This window comes from Canis aureus, chromosome 15 (assembly GCF_053574225.1).
Source record: "Canis aureus isolate CA01 chromosome 15, VMU_Caureus_v.1.0, whole genome shotgun sequence".
NCBI lineage: Eukaryota > Metazoa > Chordata > Mammalia > Carnivora > Canidae > Canis > Canis aureus.
This window is the reverse complement of record NC_135625.1, coordinates 41,813,782-41,837,720: the sequence shown is the minus strand read 5'-3', so window position 1 is coordinate 41,837,720 and position 23,939 is coordinate 41,813,782. Positions and strand designations below refer to the sequence as shown.

Sequence of the window (23,939 nt, the reverse complement as noted above, 5' to 3'; positions counted from 1 at the left end):
TCACAATCTGAGAGTGTCAGCCCAGTGTGTCAGCAAGCTGTAGGTGGGATAGCATGGACCCCTCAGTCCCAGGAAGGGCCTCATGTGCACAGGCCAGTTTGGGGGTGTCAGGGAGCACAGCCGGCAGCTGGGTAAAAGTATAGTGGCTGTGTCTGAGCGGCTCTCCTTCCTATACCCATTTGGCACCTGTTAGAAATTATTTTTAAAAATGGATATCCCAGAGAACATAGAAAACCTGAACAGAACAATCATTATGGAGCAAAACTGCCAGAGTTATACACTACCGGCTCGCGTCAGTCCCCTCAGGCCCAAACTGTTTCATAGGCCAATTCTTTCACACCTTTAAGGAACAAGTAATTCCTGTACTATTGATGCTATTGCAGTATATGGAGAAAAAGGAAATCTTCCAAACCAATTTTATAGACTCAGCATAGTATTGATAATAAAACCCAATAAAGCATGGTTAAAACACACACACATGCACACACACACACACACACACACACACACACTACACCAATCTACCTTATGACTATGCACTTAGCATAAAAATCCAAAATTCTAAAATAAAATGCTAGTAAATAGAATCAAGTATCATATTACAAGATTAATATATTACATCAAGGGATGTCAAGGTTTGAATATTATAAAATTTATCAATATTATTCCCCATGTCAATGCATTATTTTTAGCATATTATGATGGGAACAGATGAAGATCAGGAGAGAAACCTGAAAGAGTCTTGCATTTTGTTACTGACAGTCCACTGAGGAAACACAGCACACTCGCCAGGCCACTGGAGAGAAACCCCGGGTAGGTCACAAGACCCAGAAGGGGACATCTCTATTGTGGTTTCTGCAAGAAAGAACAGGCAATGCTGGGCAGGCAGATTTTGGGGGTGGGCTACTTGAATGATTTCAGCTGGCTCTGGGGCATAGGGACTGTGCCTGGGTGTCTGATGCCTGGCCCTAGGGTGATAGGACCATATATTAGGGCCATATTAGGACCCAGAGTGGAAAAACCCCTGTGAGGAAGGTGGTGGTGATGTGCACTTAATTAGCTGCTCAAGAAGGGGAGCCGAGCCAAAGGTCCTCTGGGGAGGCCTTAAAACTGAGTCATGAGGCACTTACATATTATGTAAGCAAAATGAATAATAACATAATTTCAACAGATTTTAAAAAGATATTTAATAAAATATACCATCACTAATTAGAAAATAATAAAAATGGAATAAAAATTTATAAAAACCATTAATACAATTTAAATATTTCCTTGCCATGATTTTATATGCAAAAGCCAGCATTAGACTTGATAAACAGACTGAATTCTCGTTACTGTCAGAAACAAGATGTCTATTAGCATCACATTTTTAATTATATTCTGAAGTATTAATATATATGTATATGTATATGAAGGATTATCCGACACATGGAGAAAAGAGAAATAAATGCAAATGTTAAAGTTACCGTTACATATAATGTAACTGTATGCTTGGAAAATCTGAGATAATTGTTAAAATATTAGAAACTATAACAAAGAAGTCTGATTATGAAATTGAAATATAAAAACATCCATCCATTGCCAAGATGTTTAAAGGAGAAATATCTAGGAATTAAATTTAAAAGAAATATGTAAAACTGATACACTGGAAACCTTAAATTCTACTAAAGATCATAAAATAATATTGAATAAACTGACATACATATGTCAAAGTAAGAAAGTTCACTAATATAAAAATTCTTTATACATATTCTCTAAATTAATATAAATTTGAAATTTCAAAAACCAAGGTGGAATTTGGGGAAATTGTTAACGATATTTTGAAAGTAACCTGCAGGAATAAAGACAAATAACAAAGTAAAATAACCTTTACCAAAAATGTAAGCATACTGAAATTTTAAAATGTTTATATTGGCACAGTGATAGGTAAATAGACCAATCAATGTAATATAGTAGTAAGAAATAGACCTTAGTATAATGGGATTTTGCAGATGATAACGGTAGCAGTGGAGGAAAGATATATCATTTAAAATTATATTAAGACAACTTGCTATCCTTTAGAAAAAAAAATCAGTGGCGAATTTATTAAAGATTTGAATGTGAAGAGATAGGAATGAATATAAGTGGATTTCTTTACACAATTGCAGTATGAGAGACATTTCTAAACATGATGAAAAACCAGGCAACCATTAAAAGAATTAATCCCTTTGATCCTTAAAGGTAAAAATAAAAAAAGATAATAACATAAACCAAATCATGAAAGAAGTGACAGCCTGAACAATATTTACAATACATTAACAAAGGATTAATTTTCTCTCTGTATATAAATATATGACTATTTTAAGTTGATAAGACAAAGAACAAACAACCTTTTACACACTAGGAATTCAATACTATTTCTAATAATTTTTTGCTAAAGAGATATTCACACAAGTATGCAAAGCTCTGCTTAACAGTAAAATAGTTGTAGCGTTATTTTTAACAGAAGAGAGGAAGGAAGAAAGGAAGGAGGAAAGGAGGGATAGAGACACAGAGATAGGGAGAAGAAATTTTTAAAAGGAGATCTATCAATTAGGAATTGGCTCTAGATAAAGTCTTTTTTAGAAAAACATATTTTTTTTCTCTTTAAATCCAAATATGCCATTTGGAAGGCTTTGGAATTTTTTGAATTTCTGTTTAAAAAAAGTTTCTATTTTTATATTCCATACTTCCCTTGTATTACAAAGGACTCAAAGCAGCATAAAATGATATGTAAAATTCAGTGACATAGATAAGATGAAAAGTCACATCATGAAAAATAGAGGAAAAATGAGAAAGCAAGCCCAATAAGCCAATACTATGGTAAAAGGGCCCATGTTTTTGAAATGTTGTTTCATATTTCAGGCTGAGTTTTCTGGTGGTCCAAACAATAAATAAATAAGTAAATAAATAAATAAATAAATAAGCAAGCAAGCATAGAAGAAAATCACAATACAGAGTGGTTTTTTTTTTTTTATGTTGAACAAAGATTATCTTTAGTCTCCAATTTTAAAGAACTTCTTCCATTGATTTTTTTAGATTATTTATTTTGGAATCAAGGGCACACTGGACAAAGTAGCAAAATACATTTTCAACGATATTATCCCTATATTATATACTATAGCAGGTTAAAATTGAATAAACAATTCCAGATATTTCTAACCATTTTCAAATGCTACTATGTGGCAAATATGATCCTGGAGGAATGGTAAATAGAGAAGTGTTTTGACCTCAGAGAATCAACAAAGCATAATGATTTAGATATTGAGCAATGTCTCTGGATCAAATTGTTGGAGGTTGAAATCTCTGCTCCACCACCTAATACAAGTTCTTTGGAAAGTTGCTTAATCCCATTATGCCTCAGTTTCCTTTCTTTCTTTCTTTGTTTTTTTTTTTTTGGAAAGTAAGAATAAAAATAATTGCTAATTCATGAGGTTGTGTTGATTAAACTACTTAATGCATGTGAAGTATAGAATACAAGGTGTACAGGAAGCACCAAGAAATGAGGTATTCCATCATATTAATCTTAGAAGTATATTCAGAATGCAAAAAATTGGAAAAGAATTTTAAAAACACTGTTATTTGTCAAGATGGATAATAGTTCCCTTTAATCTTTGTACACTAAAAAACAGTCAAATTCTAGAAAAGCATACGTAGATGGTTATTATACATTCTTTCACATTTGGTCTTTGATTTTTTCAACTCTGGGTATTCGAATGGTTCATTTTGTGGACAGAAAGGAGCTGAGTGGTTATAAGTGTGGAAAGGCATCTCTAACAGGGCAGCAGGAGTTCAGCTGGCACATTTAGAGTATGACCTTTCTGTCCTTGGCTCAGAATTCAGAAGAGAGAAAGTTTCAGAGTGAAGCACCAACAGAAACTTTATAGAAACAGAGTGGCTTTGTTACTTAGGGAATAGCTTTCCAATGTATCCTGGAAGAGTCTTTTCTCAGCCCAGTGGGTTTCTGGGTCAAAAACTAGTTTCTCACTAGGGAGTGACCCAGACTGGTGACCAGAAGATTCAGGCCAGCGCACCCTTGAAACCTGTGTTTCTGGGGAGGTCAGAAACCTGCATGTATATAGTGGTTTATGTCACATCTGGATAAAAATGTGAACCATCTGGTCATTTCTTTGTAACCCAGAGGCCAATGCAGAATTCCTTAGAGCCATTTAAAAAATACACATGCCTAGGCCATACTCTAGAGAGAATGACTTACTTGAGCTGATTTAGAATTTTTTTAAAAGCCCTCATGAGATTTTTATGTGTTCCCTCAATTGAGGATTGCTACCTTAAAAAAAAAAAAAAAGAGGTTCACATTCCCATCTATAGATACAAGTGTCCAAAGGGGAAGCTTAGCATTCAGAACTTTTACAGGTATCACTCAGATATTTTTTTAAGATTTTATTTATTTATTCATGAAAGATACACAGAGAGAAAGAGGCAGAGACACAGGCAGAGGGAGAAGCATGCTCCACGCAGGGAGCCCGACATGGGACTCGACCCCAGGTCTCCAGGATCAGGCCCTGGGCTGAAGGCGGCGCTAAACCGCTGAGCCACCCAGGCTGCCGTATCACTCAGATTTTTAACTGGACATATGCTGCCCTTTAAACTCTGGCTACAGTTGTCTCAAATTCTCAGTACAAATCCCACCAAAGGACTGCTTCACTGAGATTTCTTCCATTTTGAGGGATATTATATTTGCCTATTGACCTTTGGTCTTAAGCTTCAATTTTCATTGAAACTATTCAGTTTATGGCTTATTCCTGGTTTTTTGGATGCTCTCCCACTTCCATCCTCCACCAAGCCATATGTACAGTTAGGTTCCTGTCCTTAATTTTCATGGAAAACCTCTCATAGATTATTGTGTATTTCTCAGAATTACAGAAGTTTTGTGGAAGGTGGAATGGGATCAAGTTGCAAAAAGCCAAATGGGCTCTGACTGAATAAACATCTCTGGTCTTAAAGAGTGATGGCCTTCAATGTTTCCTGGACTCCACTGTGATACTTGTCCTTCCTCTTTCCGCTGCCTTGCTCGACTCCTAATTTACCATTCATTTTTTTAAAATTAACTTTATTAGTTTATTTCACATAAACCAAACAACATTCACTCCAAGTATACAATTTGATGAGTTTTGACAATTGCATACATAGTAAAATCACTGCTGCAATAAAGATGAAGAATGTTTATATCACCCACAAAACTTCCCTCATGCTTTTTTACAATCCAGCCTCTCTCTCCTCAGCTTCATGCAATCCCTACAGGCAGGTGACTTCTTATCCATATAGAGTAGTTTGCATTTTCTAGAATTTTCTAAAAATAGAATCATGGTATTTAATATCTTGTGTTTCTCTTCTGTGTCTGGCTTCTCTCACTAAGTATGAGGATTCTGAGATTCACCCATGTTTAGTCCTGAGAATGGGAGTAGTACCCCATTGTATGGATAGATCACATTCTGTCTATCCATTCAACTGCTGATGAACATTTGGTTTGTCTCTAGTTCAGGACTATTGCAATACAAATCCTACAAATGCTGAAAGATTTGTGTACAAGCCTTCATGTGGACATAAGTTTTGTTTATTTTGGGTAAATGCCTAGGAGTGAAACGGCTGGGTCATATGACTTCACTTAAGAACCTGCCAAAGTGTTGTATGTTTTACCATTAGCAGTGCATTAAAGACATAGTTGTACTCCATCTTTGCCAACAATTGGTACTGTCAAGTTTTGGGGTAGGGGGCTTCTTGTTGTTTTTTGATTTAGGATTAAAATGGGTATGTTAGTAGAATGATGTTTTATTTTTCAGCTCTAGAATTTCCTTTTTATTCTTTTTTATATTTTCTATCGCTTTGCTGAGAATCCTGTTTTGTATTCATTACATGTGTATTTCCCTAATAGTGGCTTAAAAATCCTTATCTGGTAATCCCAGCATGTGGGACTCCCCGGGATTAGCCTCTGTTCCATGTCTTTTCCCTTAAGAATGAGTCCCATTTCCTTTGTTATTTTTAGATCAAGTAATTTTGGAATATAGTGGACATTATGACTCTTATTTTAAGGCAACTCTGGACTCTGTTATTTTTTCTTGAAGATTTTAATATTTTTTTCTCTTGCAAACAACAAATTTGATTAGATCCAGACTTAAGTCCTTCTTCACCTGCAGGAGGCACGGCTCAAGATCAGATCACATTTTTTACCCTTAGCTGAAAGCTATTTTGAGTCTGCTAACACATGCACTCGTCAAGGACAAGCCAGAAACCCAGGCAAAGGTTACGTAGGGGATTTGGGGCTCTTTGCAGCTTTCTCAATGCCATGTTCCCTCTTCACTTTTGTTGGTTGCTGTTCCTCATGTACCTCCCTTTTGTTCTTTAGTACAGAAAGATAGTTCCTTTTTTTTTGGTTTCCCTTTCAAAATCTCTCTGCTTTTGTTCATTTGCAGTGCCTTCAGGTGGTTGTTTTTTGTCACGTGTTAGCATTTATTGTTGTTATCTGTGGGTAAGTTAGGGGCTTATGCCTTTATACCACAAGCAGAACTCTCTTGTTCGTTTTTCATGCTAAGAAGATAACTATTTCTTGCAGCTTTTTTTCACATTATTCCAAGTCATCTTTTAAAGGTCTTACCTTCCACCCCTCAAGTGACTGATGGTGTTTTCCAAAATAAAAATAGTTCTATCCCTAAGACAAATTTGGGTGCCAGCTGTTAAGATAGATGATCTTTCTTTCTATTTGTTGTTGTTGTTGTTGTTACCCAGCCACAGAGCCAATAATTCAAGATGAGAGTATAGATAGGTGAGCTCAGGGCAATAAACACGAGGAAGACTGAGCATGGAACAGTATAAAACATTCTATAGTTCCACATAGTATGATCAGCTGAAAACAAGACGAAAAGAGAACAGTAGACAAGGCTCCAAGAATAAAGTTAGCAATCACCTTAACTAATAAGAAAAGCAGTCCAATGTGCAACGTGGCTGTTCCAGAACTGAAACAGAAAAACCCCTGGAATTGGATGACTGGATACCAAGGAAGTGCAGTGGGGGTGCAGTGTGCCATCTACAACAAGACTTAGGGGCAGATGACGGATAATGACTTAGCGAAGCAGACATAGAACTGAAGCTCTGAGTCATTTGTGATGAGACGACTATTCCCAACTCCATAGCAAGGAGAGATCGGAAATGAAAACCAAAATGACATCATCCCAGCATGACTTTGATCAGTCAAAGTGCTGAGTGACTTTGTACATTTTGTAATATGGTCACCTACTGATAGTTTGTATTTGCTTCTTCCTGGAGTTTTAGAGAAATAATCCTATTCCTGTCTGGTTGGAGTAGAAAATATCTGGTCACTGTCATGCTGTGCATGCAGACACATTTCATGCTGGGGGCTCAGAAGGCACTGTACAAAAACAGCTCCTGAGAGATGGTGGAGGGAGACCCCAGGGACCCTCCCAGGAAATAGGTTTTGGTCTGAAAATTAAACGAACCACAGAAGGTTTCCTGGGCCAATCCAATTATTGCTTTATTAATAATTTTAAAAAATATATATATAGTCCTCCTCTTGGACTCTCTGGGGTTACTGCACCACATATTAGCTGCTCTCTTTCCTCTGTGTTCAGTCCCTCTGATCTAAACAACTGCTCATATCATTATCATTCTAAGGACAACATCCTCAATCTCATATCTTCCTCTAACCTAAACTACGTCTCCTCTCTCTTGTTCTTGGTCAAGCTACTTGACCAATATTTCAAATATTCAGAAGCATTATATGTCATCTACATAGAAGCTATGAATGTTAATACTTGTGAGACCTTTGCCTATCTTAAGAAATAGAGTGTTAGCAGCACCACTGGGTCCCTGGTGTATTTGTCTGCAGGGGACTCCATCTGCCATCCACCTTGGGGTTCCATTATTCTGATTTTTGTGTTTTTCATTCTCTTTCCATCCACCATAGTTTCATCCATATATATATTTCCTTTAATGATTGGTTGATATTTTTTTACATATCTTCAATTTTATGTAATTTATGTCATGTATTTTTTTCATACTGCTATTTCCTGTCAATTTGTTCAGAAGAATTTTTGTTTTGTGTTAACTGGCTATAGCATCCATTTTCACTGGTGTGTAATGCTCTATTCCATGACTATAGTTGAATTTATTTTTCTATTCTGCCTTTGAATGACATTTGGAGTTTTTTTCAGATTTTATCATTTTAAAAAAAATGTTTGTCTTTACATTTTTTTCTTAGGAATTCTTATCTACTTCTTTAACCTTTAAATACTTTTTCAAATTTTAATTTCCCTCCTCTTAGACTCAAATATTCAAATTCTGCTGGACATTTCCATTTGTGTATCTTCTCATTACCCACGCTCATTATCTCTGATTCATCCTTAATCCTCATTCTGCATCTAATTCCTTATGAAATCCTGAAAATTTTTACCTACAAAATATTCTGGAGTCCATTCCCTCCTTGGCAACCCTACTATGACTATCCAAATTTAGTCTTTTATGCAGTCTTACTTGGGATGTTGAAATAACGACCCAGTGAGTTTTTGTGCTCTCAGGCCTGCCCTTTTACTTACAACCAAAAGAGTGATTTATCTAAAATACAACTTGGCCATATCACTTCCTAATTTAAAAATTTTAAATACCCCCTGGCTTTGAGTCACCTACACTGTGAAATACAAACTCCTATCATGATATACAGGCACTTCCCAGATTCCTCATTCTGAGCACATCCCATATCCCTCTCTGTTTACACTTCCAAAAACAAAGATCTTAAGGTTCTTCTAATTACACTATGTGACTCTCTTCCTCCAGGCCTTGCATATGTAGTCCGCCTGAGTTGCACACCCTTGCACCTTTCTTCACCTACTTATTTATTCATCAAGACTCAACTCACTTGTTACCTTCTTACTGTGCCCTCTTCCTACTTCTCTCACAAGACCTCATTTGGTTGTTGAGAGTATTAGTGTACATGTCTATATTTTCTTCTAGAATACTTAAACAGAATACCTTTTACTTTTTTATATATTGAGCACTAATACAGTGTCTAGCTCCTAATATCTTCTCAAAATGAAAATGAAACTGTGGACCTGAAATAAAGGTCAAAGTCTTTCATCAGACCCTATCTCTATAGCCTCAATGAAATATCCTCTGAGACCACCAATATCCTTTTCTTCAATTTTCAAGCAAGTTTCTGATGCTACTTAGTTTTCTTAGTACTTTAGAATATATAACATATGGTCTCTATAGAGGGATACATACTGTTGTAAACCGAGTGTGCTGGTGCCAGTTTGTACACCCACTTAGTCAGCGTTCCCAGGTACTACTGCTAAATAGCAAATCAATTCCCAAATTAATGATGTAACAACAACCACTTTATTGTGCTCACAGATTCTGAAGGCCAGAAATTCAGATGGGGAACAGGGAGAATGTCGCGTCTCTGCTCAATAACGCCTTAGTCCTTAGCTAAAGTGTCATAAGCAGCTGGGGGCTAGAATCAACAGGACCCTTTTTCACTCTCATGTCTGGTACCTTGTGTAGAAGTGCTGACAGTCCCGACTCCATCTCTGGCCCTCCATATCGCTCATATTCACTTGATGACCTCTCTTGAGGTCACATGTTATGGGCCCCTTGAAGATTAATGGAGATTAAATTTGAAATGCCTGCCAAGGCCAAGATGGGGGGACGCTTGCTTTGGCCTCCCAGAACTCTATTACAGAGTACAATATTACCCTTTTTTGATGCACAGGTGGTGCCACAAGATCTAATTAAAGGTTATCTGTTAATTAGGTGCATGTGAGCCCTTCGGTCTCACTTCAGTGTCCTTGTGCATATCCTCTCACTCTATAAAACCTATGGAATAAGGTCTGGACTTGGTGGAGAATAGCTGTGCAGTGTCTGGATCATCATCCCCGCAATGCCCCCATGTATAAATAAAACTCCATGTAAACTGTATGGAGTGGCCTGCTTCACTTTCTGGTCTCAGAGTGCATTCTCAATAGTGGGGACAGCTCTTCCTTCCTCATCTTCTAACACTTAGGCTGGGCTACTTGAATTCTTGAAATACCTGCACATGGCATCTCCACGTTGCTCGAATTTCTTACAGAATATTCACGGAGTCTTGAGAGGGAGCCTCTCCAAGAATTACGTGGAAGCTACCTGGTAATTTTGTGACTTGTCACATGGAATCATTTCTGCTCTACATGACTGGTTGAAGCAATCGTAACTTCATCAGTCTGAGTACTAATAAAGTATGGCATCTATACATCTGAGTCTGAGATTGATGACTAGACTAATATATAGAGTGGCTTTCAAGAGGCTCTGTCTGAGTGCCCAGCTGGTATTCTTAGCTAGTGATCCTTTTAGGAGGTACCCAGCTGGGAAGAATGATTGGTTTCTTATTTACCTGGCCTACCAGGTATTATCATACATTAGTAAAAAGAACACTTCTCTCACTTTCAAGGTGTTGGGCCTTATTTGTTTCAGGAACATCCCTAACCTTTAAGATTGTTCATCTGGGAATAAACATAACCGTTTGTGATGCATCTCAGGGCCTCCTTGTGGAGAACAGACTGTGAGGATATTACTCAGATGACTACAAGCAGGATTTCATTCTTTTTTCTCTCCCCTCTTGTTATCAGTCAAGTTTCTTTGGGTCTCTGAGAAACAACATATTGCTCCAGGGAACAAGATATTTTCTATAAATGGAGGCTTCAGCCTATGCCAAAACACACCACATTTTGGAATCGGTCCCCTCACTCAGTTAATGTTTAGGGTGCCTGAGTGGCTCAGTTGATGAAGCATCTCCCTTAACTCAGGTCATGATCCCAGGGTCCTAGGATCCAGTCCTGCATCGGGTTCCCAGCTCAGCGGGGAGTCTGCTTCTCCCTCTATCCCTTCCCCCTGCTTGTGTTTTCTCTCTCTCTCTCTCTCTCAAATAAATAAATAAATGAATAAAATCTTTAGAAAATAAAATAAACAAACTCTGACATTTAGCAGACGACATTGCCTGGAGCTTCTGGAACAAGCCCCTGCTCCTCAGTCCCCATGTGCCTTAGGTCTTGCCTTGTCACTCTCCCCTGGTCCCTCTCAACAACCATTGCTGCTCACTCCTTTCCATGGAGGTAAACACTTGCTGCATCTCTCACTCTGGATGACTTCCTTCTGGACAGAGATATGTGTATTGTCCCAATCCATGAAAGGCAGGATGACAGGTAGCCTATCTGAAAAGCAAGACCATCTTGATATCTTGGGAAGAACTTCAGGGTGTACTTCACAACTTCCCAGATATTCGTGATTCCTTCAGAACTGCACTGAGATCTCTGAGGTTTTCCTCTTGATGGCTCCTTTGCTATCAAAGGCACATTTGTTGCTGGCCATTCAGCCTCAGGGTTGGACCTCTGAAAAGGCCCCCATGTCAAAGCCCACTTAAAGGTCAGTGCCCTGGTTCCCAACATTCTTCTTTTCCCAGGGCCCTGCTTAATAGTTTCCCCACCTCAGGCTTTGGGAAATAATGAAATAAATGCAAAAGAGGGTTCAACAGCTATAGGGGCATGGCAAGATAGGGGAAGAAGAAAAATCCATTCCTACAATAGAAAAATAGAAAGTTTAGTGCACCAGAAGGACAGATATCCTAGAATTCAGGATGTAAGACATTTTAATATGGAAAAGTCCTAATTTGTTCTGATTTTGTTGTGTTCTTTCTTTTTTTTTTTTTTTTTTTTTCTGTTGGCTTCTATCTCCATAGATAGTGTTCTGCTTCAGAGCAGGGGTGCTGGTTGTGCTGTTTCACTTGAAGGGAGGGAGGAAGTGACTGAAAATCTGGTTAGCAATTCTTAGGCACCAAAGTTAGCAGATTTGTCCCCTGGCAATTGGCTCCTGCTGCCAGGAGTTGGCTGGGCCTGTGGTGTTGTGACTGCAGGAACCTGGCCCCCCTGCTTTGGTTTCCAAATGGGATCATCCCCGGGCAGCTAAGCTGCTGCCTTTGTCAGACTCTCTCAGTGCATCCTTTACAGATAAGTGGGCTGCAGCTCTGCCATATGGGCTGCTAATGGTGCAGCTGCCCCAACAGAGCAGCACACTCAGGGCTGAGGGAAATGGGTATGCTGAACAAATGGTGCCTGACATGAGAAGACAGTACATTGTTTGTCTGGGATGCTCCCTGGGGCTTAAGTACATATTGATGGAAGCCAAACAGAATGTCTGAGAAATCTTACCTGCTGCACACCCAAACCTGTGTGCTCTAAATGTAAGGTGTTGAGTGTTTCCTGCCACCCTCGCTGGGGAGTAAATGCTTTGGCTGTTTGGTAGGGTACTTACAAATTATGGTTCTGGAGCAAGAGTGAGTTGGGATGCTCCCTGTCACTTCATAACAGCATGGAATTTCCTGAGTCTCAGTTTCTCTATTTGTAAATCAAGGATACTAATACTCATCTTAGAGGGTTGGCTATCATGATTACTTGAGAAAATATATGTAAAGCACTTTGTACATAGCCTGGTAAAAAGATCATGATCTTTGTAGTCAGATGGACCTGGGTAGTAATCCTGGCTCTGCCATTTCTTGGCAATGGGTCTTTGGCAAAAACGTAATGTCTTAGAGACTCAGTTTATTTGTCTGTTTAATGGCTTAACAATCTTTTCTTAATCAATTGCATTGGAATTAAATGACAATCTATGAGCATAGGGAAGCATCTAACATGTGCTAGAGGCATAAAAATGCTATTCCCTTCCTTTGTCTGCCACAGCCTGCTCTCACTCATCCAGCACCCGTGTAGGAGATAATGTTCCCTGCCACAATCACCAGTTTATCAAGGCCAACGAGGACTTGCCTGTTAGGACCTCGTTGAAGACTCCGTGCATCCAGTTCACAATTACAGTCAGGAGTGGATTTTTCACCTAAGGTGGCAAGAAGAAAAGGTGCATTATTGTGGCACCTTCAAACTGTGCATTCACAAATATCAATAACCATCCCTGAAAGGCACAAGCCTGGGATTTACATGTGTGATAAGTCTTAGACTCACCTTATCCCTTCCAGACTGCCACAATGAGCTCAAAAGAGAATGTATGAAAGTCATTTGCCTCTCTTTAAAACTACGAGGCCTAGGCTGTAGAATATAAACTAGCATGTAAGCTATTCCTAAATGGAAGAAGCATTTGATGGGAGAAGAAAAAGATAGAATCAAAAGGAAAAGGAAACAAAGAGAAACTCAGGGACGACGACTGAAACAGAATGTTACAGAAGGAGTTCAGGTCTGTGGCAGCAGATACATGAGCTCCATGGCAAAGAGAGGGTGATAGGAAAGAAAGGAAGAAATCTCTTTGTACCTGCTAGCCTCCTACTCAGGTGACCAGCTCTGAAATGGAAAGAGACTTCCCCTCCCCGCAAAATAAATAAACAAACAAACAACAAAAGCCCTCATTCAGTATGCTGCCACCAAGTCTGCTAGGCATCCCCAGGGTCTGGAAAGATCTAGGCAAAGAAAGCCAGAGGTGTTCCAGATGTCCTTGTGCCACTAATGTAGGAGGTTGAGTGTAAGAAGGCTGCACCATAAATTCTGTGGCTGAACCTCAAATGGATGGCAGAGCTAGATGGTTGTACCTAAGGAGAGAGTCTGGTAATGATGAAAACTGGGACACTGAACAACCATCTTGGGCATTCCAGGATTGTCACAGTCAAGGTCAAAGCTCTGACAAGGTGTTCGGGGTACCCTGGAGCCTTCCACAGCTGTTATTTACATCTGATGCTTCAGTATACCTGAGACTCAGCAGTTGGGGAGAGAGAGCTACAGAATGATTGCTTATATTTTTCAGATGGGAAAAGCAAGTATTGGCTTATTAGAATCAAAGTATAGAAATGGAAGAGATCTTGGTTATAAATGCTTACCAAAGGGATTTGCAATGGCTCACCATAAACACAGAGATCCTTATATACTGAAGCTGTTAACAAAGACTGAAAAGGTGAAAGGGACAGAAGAAGGAAGAGACATAAACAAACCCAAACCCCAAACTCCTCTTTAAAATCTGTAGCAACTGGAGCTTAAGCTTCCTAGCAACCAAAACAAAGAAGAACAAATGACCTCCAAGAGCATCTAATCCAACCCTTCATTTTATGGATTAGGAAATGAAGGCCTATATTATTTTTAAAAGCTTTTCATCAATGAAATGTGTTTCTGTAGTCTGTAGCTAAGCATGGAATTATTTCCACTTTAATGTTTCAGATTGATTTTTTTCAAATGGGCTTTTTCACAGGGCACTTCTGACCTCCCAGAAACCAATTATGCACGGGAGCATTGCAGAGTGCTACATGGAAAGTTAACCTTCCAGGTGCTATAACATTTCATGCAACAACAACAACAACAACAAAAAGAAACAGTGCCTTTACCATGAGTGCCATTCTCCTGAGAGTCACATATTCTAGAAGCCCTCTCTGCTTTATTTCCTTCTGTCAAATCACCCCAGAGCCCTATATCCTTTCATCGTTGTCACCATACTGCCCTCATATCTCCCCACCTCTCCACTTCTGCTCATTGTTGTTGGGTATAGGGCAAAGTGAGAGAGGCCCCCTGAGAACCCTGGCGTGATGTTGAATATTCGCTTAAACTTATCTCAGGAGTTGGGCAATCTACCAGGTTATCTGACAAGTCAGAGAACAGAGTCCTAGTCCATTTGACCTAGACAAGGAACACTGCCTTTTGATAGTATTTGAGAGGCAACAACCGGTCCATGGAGACCTGAAGACTCTGAGGCAGGAGAGAGGTAAATCTTTGGGATAGAGCCCCTTTGTATCACTGAAGTGATGGGAATTGTGACGTTTGGCTGCTGTTAGGTTTTTTCCAAAATGAAGGGTGGAGAAATAAAAGAAAAAACAGCAGAGTCAGGCAGTAGGTTCAAGAGTGCTTTTAATGGGGAGCGCTCCCGGGCAAGGTTCCATGACTCTGAGAGGTGGCCCGAGTCAGGGAAGTCGCACCTGGGTTGGGGAGTGTGGGGGTTTTTAAGCCTTATTGGTTCCGGGTCCAGATCCGGGTGGGTCTCTTGCCAAATTAGGCAAGGAACATGGTGTCCCTAGGTGATTGGCTGGGGGTGGGGATAGTACAGACGATGGGGCAGTGGTCCCTGGCTGGAAAGTCCTGGCTGGAAAGTTTTGGTTTCCTGTCTAGGCTTCGATTTACTGGAGATGATGTGGTGGTCATGGCTGCTTTGGCGGGAATATCAGCCATTTTGACCCAATTTGAGATGTCTGCCATTTGGGGTGCCCCTCTCAGCCAGCCCAACAGCTGCTAGCATCACAGAGAGCACTCTGGAATAAAGTGAGGAATTGTCATGCATTCTGCACCCATGAGTCTCCCTATCTAAGGCATAGTATTAGATCTGCTGCATCTCACTCACTTCTTGTCTCAGCTGCCATTGCAGCAACCAGCTCTACATGGGTTGCAAACACCTTCACACAAGTACAGCCTTGCAGAATCTCACTTGGCCCCCGTGCCCCTTGCTCCCTTTTTCAGAGTGTCTTGGCTTGGCAACCAGTATGTATGACCTGTGGGTTAAAACTTTGCTCAGGGGGAAATAAGGGCAATTTGTACCACTTCCTCTGTGGATTGTCCTCAAAGGCACAATGACTGGTCATGTTTAATGATGACTCTTTCATTAGGGTGTTTTGGATTGTCTCTCTCCCCTTCCCTTCTTCATTCTCCTCACTCCTATGTCCTGCTCTATGAAGTTCCCTAGCGAATTAAAAAAATGAAAGCCTCTGCTTTAGGCCCAGCTCCTTGGGTAACCTGGCCATAGACAAGTATTCACCTTCTGGGCCATTTCTCCTGCTTTCAATTATACTGGATTGGGCTTTCTGGTCAGGGTCACTGAGAGAAGGAGTTATATTCTATGGCAAATTTGATTTTTAATTTTGGTCACCTAGAATTGACTTCTTTTTAAAAAAATCTATTTTCTTGTGGCAGTCATCTCTTCTTCACCCTTGGTTATGCAGATCCAGTGAAGTTCATTCCAAATCTAGCTCAAGGAGTGAATATGTGGTTTGACTCCAGCCCATCAGGACACTGTATACCCCCAATCCGTGGCTGATCAAGGTTGGTCACATGACCCAAACCAAGCCAATGCAATACTATAAAAAATATTTACCAGGACTATTGGATAAGAGGCATATTTTCTTTCCACTGCACTTGAAGGCCTGTACCTAGAAAATGTGGGAATAGAGCTGAGGCAGCCATCTTGCCAACCCAACAGGGAAAGCCACCTCAAGATGGCTCCAACATAGGGACAGCAGAGCTCAGAGAAATCAGGATCTGGTGACATAATTTGACCACAGTCTTCCTTTCTGTTCTCACCATCAAGCTATAGCTGAGGCCCTAGACTTTTCATTTATTTGAACTAATAAATTGTAGGCCTTTTTTATTGTTGTTATTATTCATTTGCCACCTAAAGAATCTTGACTGATGTAGGGATACAAATTTGCAACTAATGGATAAATAAATCTTGGAGATATTATGCACAGTATTGTGACCGTAGCCAATAATACCGTATTACAAACATCAGATTTGCTGAAGACTAGATTGTAAGTATTCCAGGCACAAAAAATAAATGATAATTATGTGACTTAATAGGGGTATTAATTAATGCTACAATGGCAATCATACTGCTCTATATAAATGTATCAAATCAACCCATTGCTCACCTTAAATTTACACAGTGTTATATATTACAATTTAAAAAAAAATTCTTGACTGATATATGAAGCTCCTTCTGACTCAGATTCTTTATTTTTATGGTCCATTTTGGTTGTTACCACCAGAATGTTTTAAAATTTATTTGTATTAAATGTTAGAGATAGGAAAAATAATACTTGTAAGATTTAAAGAATAGCCGCAATTCAAACTCCCAATTATTTGCTATCCAGTTTAAGAAAGAAAACATGGCTGTTTGAAGTTCTGTCTACCCTTTCTGTATACATTCAGAAGTAATCACTATCTTGAATTTTAAGTTAGATTGCCTTGCTTTTCTTCATAATTTTATGACGTTTGTATTTCTAAATAATTTTTTGTGGGTTTGTATGATTTTCAACATCATATAAATGCAAACATGGTATATACATATATATATTATTGTTTGACTTGCTTTTTAAATTCAATATTATATTCTGGGATTCTTTGGTATTGTTGTATACAGTTATAATATACTTATTTTTGATGTTGTATGCACATACAACAATTTTTTTCCTGCTGTTAGCAGACATTTTTATTTCTAGATTTTTTTTGCTTGATATTACAAACAACTTTGATATGAAGATTCTTGCACATGGGTCCTCATGCATATGGGCATAGGTTTCTTTAGGGTTGGTATGTAGGAGAAGACTCTATCATAGTTTACCTGAAGTTTCTTATTACTAGATAAGTACAAATTGTTTTTTTAGAGTGATTTTACTATAGTATAATTCCACAAGTCATTTTAAGTATAGTTTCTTTCATAATTTCTCCTAAAGTTGGTATTATTGGACTTTACTGTTTTCCAATGATGATGGCAGTGAAATTGTATCTCTTGTGTGATTTCAACTTACATATATAGTTTCTGATCAGTAATAATGTTGAAATCATAACTGCATTATAAAGATTTGATCAATGTTTCCTCTAAAGGTAAAAAATATATATTATCATCTTTTATTTTAAAGTGAACATTTGACAGATATGTTTAATTAACAAGAAAACCAACAAAATAGTGAAGCTGTTCCTGAGAAAAGGAAGAATTTGTTGTGGCTGATGCTTGGATGGCTAAAGTTCATACAAAACTAGTTAACACCCTATCATGTAATAAAACTCCAATTTGGGGGATTATTCTTCCTATAATACAGAAATCACTTGCATCTATGCCAAACAAACAAAAAAGTTGACATTTCCATCAGATAAAAATCATTTGTAGTGCTATAAGGTTTTCTTTCATAAGTTATCTTCTATACATACAGAGTTGAAAACTCCCCTAATCAATAGTAAATAACAAGTCAAACAGAGAATAACATTCCAAAAGGAGACATTGGCACAATTTTTCTGTAAAACAACAAGATAGTAAATATTCAGGGCTTTGTGGACCATATGGTCTCAGGTGCAACTATTCATCTCAACCCATGAAAGCAACCATAGATGATATGTAAATAAATGAACATGGCTGTTCCCATTACATTTTATTGATCTATAAGAAAAAAGTGATGGCAGTGTTTAACCTGTAGACATACTTTGTAGACTCCTGACCTGAAGAATCAGACAATCTGCAGCTGGGCCTGCCAGAAGATATTCATAAAGAACATTTAATAATCCTTTTAGTCTTTTTTTATAGTTTAGGTAATTTTCTTGAAAGTCTCCCTTTTGATCATAAATCATCTCCAAAGATTATTCTTGACCATGGAAAAGCTGGCTCATTGTGCTAAGGCCTAATCCATTTACATAGTTGCAGTAAAAGATGTTAATTTACATATATAAGACACCTTTTGATGCTGTCAGCAAATCTAGGGCCCTATGGTGTTAAGCAACTTGTAAAGCCAGAAAATGAACTTCTGCCTGGAGAAATGGAAATGTTGCAGTATATCACAGACATTTTACATTGTTCTTACTTTCTCTTCTAACTTGAGTCCAGGGAATCACACTCAAGACATTCATCTCTACTAGTTTTATCTGCAATATGTATAAAGACTGATGTATATAAAAAAGGGAGTCCTTTACTAAAGTTCATGGCCCGTCAGAATGCAGCCTTTCCTTACTACCCATATCAATAGTAAGATTTAAGGCAGGGGTCAGCAAACTCTCTATAATGGTCCAAATTGTAAATATTGTATACTTTGAGGGCCATGAGGTCTGTGTTGTAACTACTCAACTCAAGTGTTGTAGCACAGAAACACAACATGTAAATAAATGGGTGTGCTTGTGTTCTACAAAAATAGTTGGTAAGTTGAATTAGGGCCACAGCCCTACTTCTACTTTAAGTCATAGGACAGATACTAGCCAGTTTTCTTCTCATATTTCATAGAAAATAAAGAAGAATTGACCAATATTCCAAGACAAAGTTGTCACTTTAACAGAGAGAAAAACCTAATTCCAGGTTTACATCAATATAATATATCTTTTTACAGATTTTACTTATTTATTCATGTGTCTCTCATGAGAGGCAGATACATAGGCAGAGGGAGAAGTAGGCTCCCTGCAGGGAGCTTGATGCGGGACTTGATCTCAGGACCCCAGGATCATGACCTGAGCCAAAGGCAGATGCTCAACCACTGAGCCACCCAGGTGCCTCATCAATATAATATTAGATGCTAAAGGAATGACAGCTCTTTAGAAAGATCTTTTGAATAAATTCATTAAGACCAAACACCTTTGGCAATATGATAATACATTTTATGACTTCTTTTCAGGCTTATACCATATACCATGGTATATACCATGCATATACCATAATTCAAGGCAAATAAAATTCCCTTCTGCAAAAGGAATTCAGTTTTGCTCTTCACTATCCTTTTTCACATTTTAGAAGGATCATTCACTTTATTTTTTAAAAAATTATCTTCTTTTTTCACTTAAGTCAACAAAGACACATTTACCTTACATACTAAGTTGTACCTCTGTGCTGCTATTGCTTCTAGTAACCTCATAGTTGTGCATGCTAATTATACCTTTACACCAAAGTGTACATCTATTTGACAGAAAGAGCTAGGAGGTAGGTGACAGCTGTTATATCAAGCATTTTAGCAGAACTGCAAAGCTCATTTACATATATAACATGACTCTTACAACCACAAATATTTATTTTCTACACCTTTTTACTTTTGTAAAGTTGCAAAAATGAACACGTTTGTTGACATTGCCCAGTGAAGTAGCCACTCTATACTGCATAAAAATAAAAAGCTAAGAAGATTTTCTTGATAGTATTCTATCTTACTCAGAAATTAGCCAATTAATATAAGGGAAGGGGGAAGAAATGTGTGGGAAATATCAGAAAGGGAGACAGAACGTAAAGACTGCTAACTCTGGGAAACGAACTAGGGGTGGTGGAAGGGGAGGAGGGCGGGGGGTGGGAGTGAATGCGTGACGGGCACTGGGGGTTATTCTGTATGTTAGTAAATTGAACACCAATAAAAAATAAATTAAAAAAAAAAGAAATTAGCCAATTATTCAAAGATTATATATATTAAGCCACACAATTAATACTGCCTTAAGATCTTAAAATTAACTATGGGATTTGGCAATTATGTTTAAATTGACATACTTCCAAACATAATAACTAGTGATATAAAAACATTTGTCAGAATTATAATTCAACTTAAGCATATCATTTTATGTTTTTCATGATCTGAAACATTTATGGGAGTAATATAAGCTTCTTTAGTAAATAAACCAGCATAAGAAGTTTAAGAAGATTAAATCCACCAGCCTCTTCACTAAAAACATAGAAATAAAACACAAAAAACCAACCCACATCTCCCTTTAAAAAATAAAGTGTGTATTTGTATTACACTCGGCACTGGTAAAGCCAGGGAAATACATATCACTGTTCTGAAAGCAAATTTATCACATCAGTCTGATCTGCTCAAGGATTCATTTTTATGACAGGAGCATAGCTTCTGATTTAGCAGTTTTATGAGATGCTTTTTTTTCCCCCCTTTAAAAGTTAGCACATTTGAAGCATTAGTTCAGTTTCTTTGTTTTCTGGGAATTATGAGATTATTGAATTTAAATAAATTCTTATTAATGTTTGTAAACAGATGAGAACAAAGCTTATTTATTTGAAGGGAATTTATGAATTAATTTATTAATATATTCTGTATATTAATATAAATGCACACATGCACAAAACACAATGGGAGGAAAAGGTTTTTCCCAGGTGCAAACACAGAAACCTTGCAGTTTATGCTTTACACCAGGACAGAATAACATAGAAAGCAAAATGCACCAATACCAATGTTAAAGATTTATTCTCATTTCCAGTGGAAGCAAGACATTTTCTTGCATAAACACACAAACAAAAAAAAAAAATCTAAGAAACCAAAAATCTCTGTTACTGAGACTAGATCCCTATCTTTGTCTGATAGAGATTACGTAATGGTCCGATCATGAACCAGCCCACCAGTCATCCTTGCCACCAGTGAGCAATAGCTTATGCAATATATGCAAATAAGAACTAGAGCCCAACTGAGCCAAGAACCAGAAGCAAAGAGAAAACAAAACAATACAACATCCAGCAGAGTTAAGAAGAAAAAGTAGAAAAGAAAGGAAGGAACATATGAAGGGAGAGAGAGAGAGAGAAACAGGTAACAAAAGCAAATTTTCATTGCCTCTGAGGAGTCATCCTTATAAGTCAAGAAAAGACTTGTTTTTTAGTCTTAAACTGACATGAGGGGCACCTCTTGGGCAGCACAGTTTAATCAGCTATAGAAGGCAAGCTAACTGGACATCTCAGTGGGACTTCCAAAAGCATCAAATATAATTTTCAAAAAGCTAAAATCTATGTCTTCTATGCAAACATGAAGTAAGCATGTGTTAAAGATTTATGTAACTCATTAATGATAGAAGGAGCTAGAAAATAAGCTTGGTTCTCTTATCACCATTTAAATACTTACTGGCTCATTTTTCTGCCCAAAACCTTCACTTATTTTCTCTTTCTTTTTCCTTTTTGATTTTTTTTCATCTGATGTGGAAAATCAAAATGAAGAAAATCTTGGATTTCATAGAAAGCAGCATTTACAATAAATTTCCTACTTCTTTATCAGGACTTTTGACTCTGAATCCAGAGTTCCTTCTACTCTATTCTAACTATTTCTGCAGAGATGCAATCCTTGTCTTATAGGAGCTTGGAAAAACTTTGCAAACATGAACAGTGAACAAATAAGTAATCCAGGGTAGAAATTCAGTGGCCATTGTGGAGTGACTTGGTCATTACAATTCTCAGAGCACACAGGAACTGAATGTGTTCTGAAAGTCAAAAGTCCTTCAGTAAGAGAATTTTAATGAGAATAGACACTGATACTTAACTCATAGTATGTTTTGAAAGGATTGAAGCCAAGAAGAATGTGAAATGTCAGTTGAAAACCAAAAAGTTGTCTTTTTTGTGTTCTTCACTAGTAGTAGGTTTTGTCTTTTTTCAGAACAATAGAATATAAAATATTTCCTGGATATCCATATTATCTACAACTTATTTTTATTATGAAAGCTCCAGACATGAGTGAGCAGTAAACTTGCCCATATGCCCTTTATCCCAGAAGCAAAATAATTTTGTATGTCAGCTTGAAGTCAATATAAGAAACTTGAACAAAAATAAGAAAGAAAAAGAGAGATGGGGAGGGGATGGGGAGACAGAGATAGATGAAACTGGCTTGTCTGCAAAACTTTACAAAACAAAAGAAGAAACCATCTGCTAAATGAGTGGCTTAATGCAGAGCAAGGTATGAGTCAGAAATGTAGCCGGTTTCTAAATCGGAGGTATAGAAGGCAATGCTGGAACCTCAGGAGAACTTCTGTAACATCAATCCTTTGATGGAATTGGATCGAGGTAAACTTGAAATGTTTAAGGTGAGTAAGTGAGAAAGAATGAGCGCTTATATAAAATAAGTTGCTGATCTGGGGGCCTTTCTTTTGTTGTTGCTACCTTTACCAGAGAAAGAAAATATGGTGTCTGGATAAGTCCCTAGTGGAACTACCTGCTGTGAAGCTCCTCTGAAAAATACAGAACTGCTTTTTACATGAAAAGTTAATAGCAAGTACGGTAGAAATTTCTCACTGGAGCAATATTTTTCAAAGAATATAAAACAGATAGGACTTGGCAGCTCCTCACATTAAAAGATTTGAAGTTTAAGTTTAGATTTCATATTACTATAGTTCTGCCAGGTCCAAATTTGACCTTCTACCTATTTTATTTTTATTCCACATTAGTTGTGTCTGTAATTCCCAACGGATGTTGACGATGGCCCATCGTCATAAATGGTGAACTCATTAATGACTTGGAGAATTTTTAAACACAGGAGTCCTGTGGCCTTGTGATATTCTAATTCAATAGGCCTGGAACAGGAAATTGGCATACATTTTTAACTACTCCTTAGAATTTCTGATGACAACAGACTTAGGGACCATTACCTAGAGTGTTGGGAAGAGAATTAAGGATATAGGTCAGTCTGCTTTTCTTGGAACATGCATTCCAGAGGATTGCAGATATGAGTTTTACAGGCAGGGGAGCAGTGGGAAGTTGGAGTAAGAGAAAGGAGGTGTGCTAAATCTGGAGGATGAATGTAAAAAAATTTTTTTAAATGACCTGAGAATTTTATATTTTGGACACTAATGAAGGTAGTCAAACTGTTCAGTTTGACTCTAAACAGCCAAGATCAAAAGTCTGAGTATTTCCCTCAGCCTCTTAGGACACAACTGCAGTGTGTTAGGACAAGCTGGACATGGCCATGGCTGTGAGATTTCCTTCTCTTCCTCAAGAGGGAGGGGCAGCAGGCATGTGTGCATATACTCAATGCAGTGCATACTCCTGGCCATCAGGTCAGGGACACATATCAAATATCTAAGAAAGCATTCTGGCCTACCTGCAAATCAGTACCTTTCTGAAAAAAAGGTCATTTGGAAAAAAAATATGTTCAGGTAGGGCACAATTTGTTTCACTTACATCACCTTGTAATTCAGCACTGGATGTCCCTTAATTGAATTTTCTCCATAAAAGAATGTGAGAAACTAAAAAGTGAGCTAAGTAAGAGTTAACACATGGGAACAGAAACATTATCTAAGGAAAAAAGACCTTCTTGCTCCTTGTAATGGGTTGAATTGTGTCCCTTTCCTCTGCACCCCCCCACCAAAGGTATATATCTATGTTCTAATTATTGGAAACTGTGAATCTGACTTTATTTGGTAAAAGGGTCTTTGCAGATGTAATTGAGCTAAGAATCTCCA

At 37.9% G+C, this 23,939-nt stretch overlaps 1 protein-coding gene across 5 annotated transcripts in view; it reads right to left on the bottom strand.

Moving 5' to 3' along the window:
• The window catches only part of LOC144284588 (uncharacterized), a 120,079-nt gene that overhangs the window by 4,064 nt on the left and 92,076 nt on the right, over positions 1 to 23,939 (bottom strand). For 4 of the 5 annotated variants that reach the window (XR_013353039.1, XR_013353041.1, XR_013353051.1 and 1 more), the window contains one exon: positions 11,706 to 12,903. The exons of the other annotated variant lie outside the window; for it this stretch is intronic. The gene's annotated coding sequence lies outside the window, so the exon portion shown is untranslated. Of the gene's footprint in view, positions 1 to 11,705; positions 12,904 to 23,939 lie in introns of those variants that run through there. 5 annotated transcript variants of the gene reach the window in all.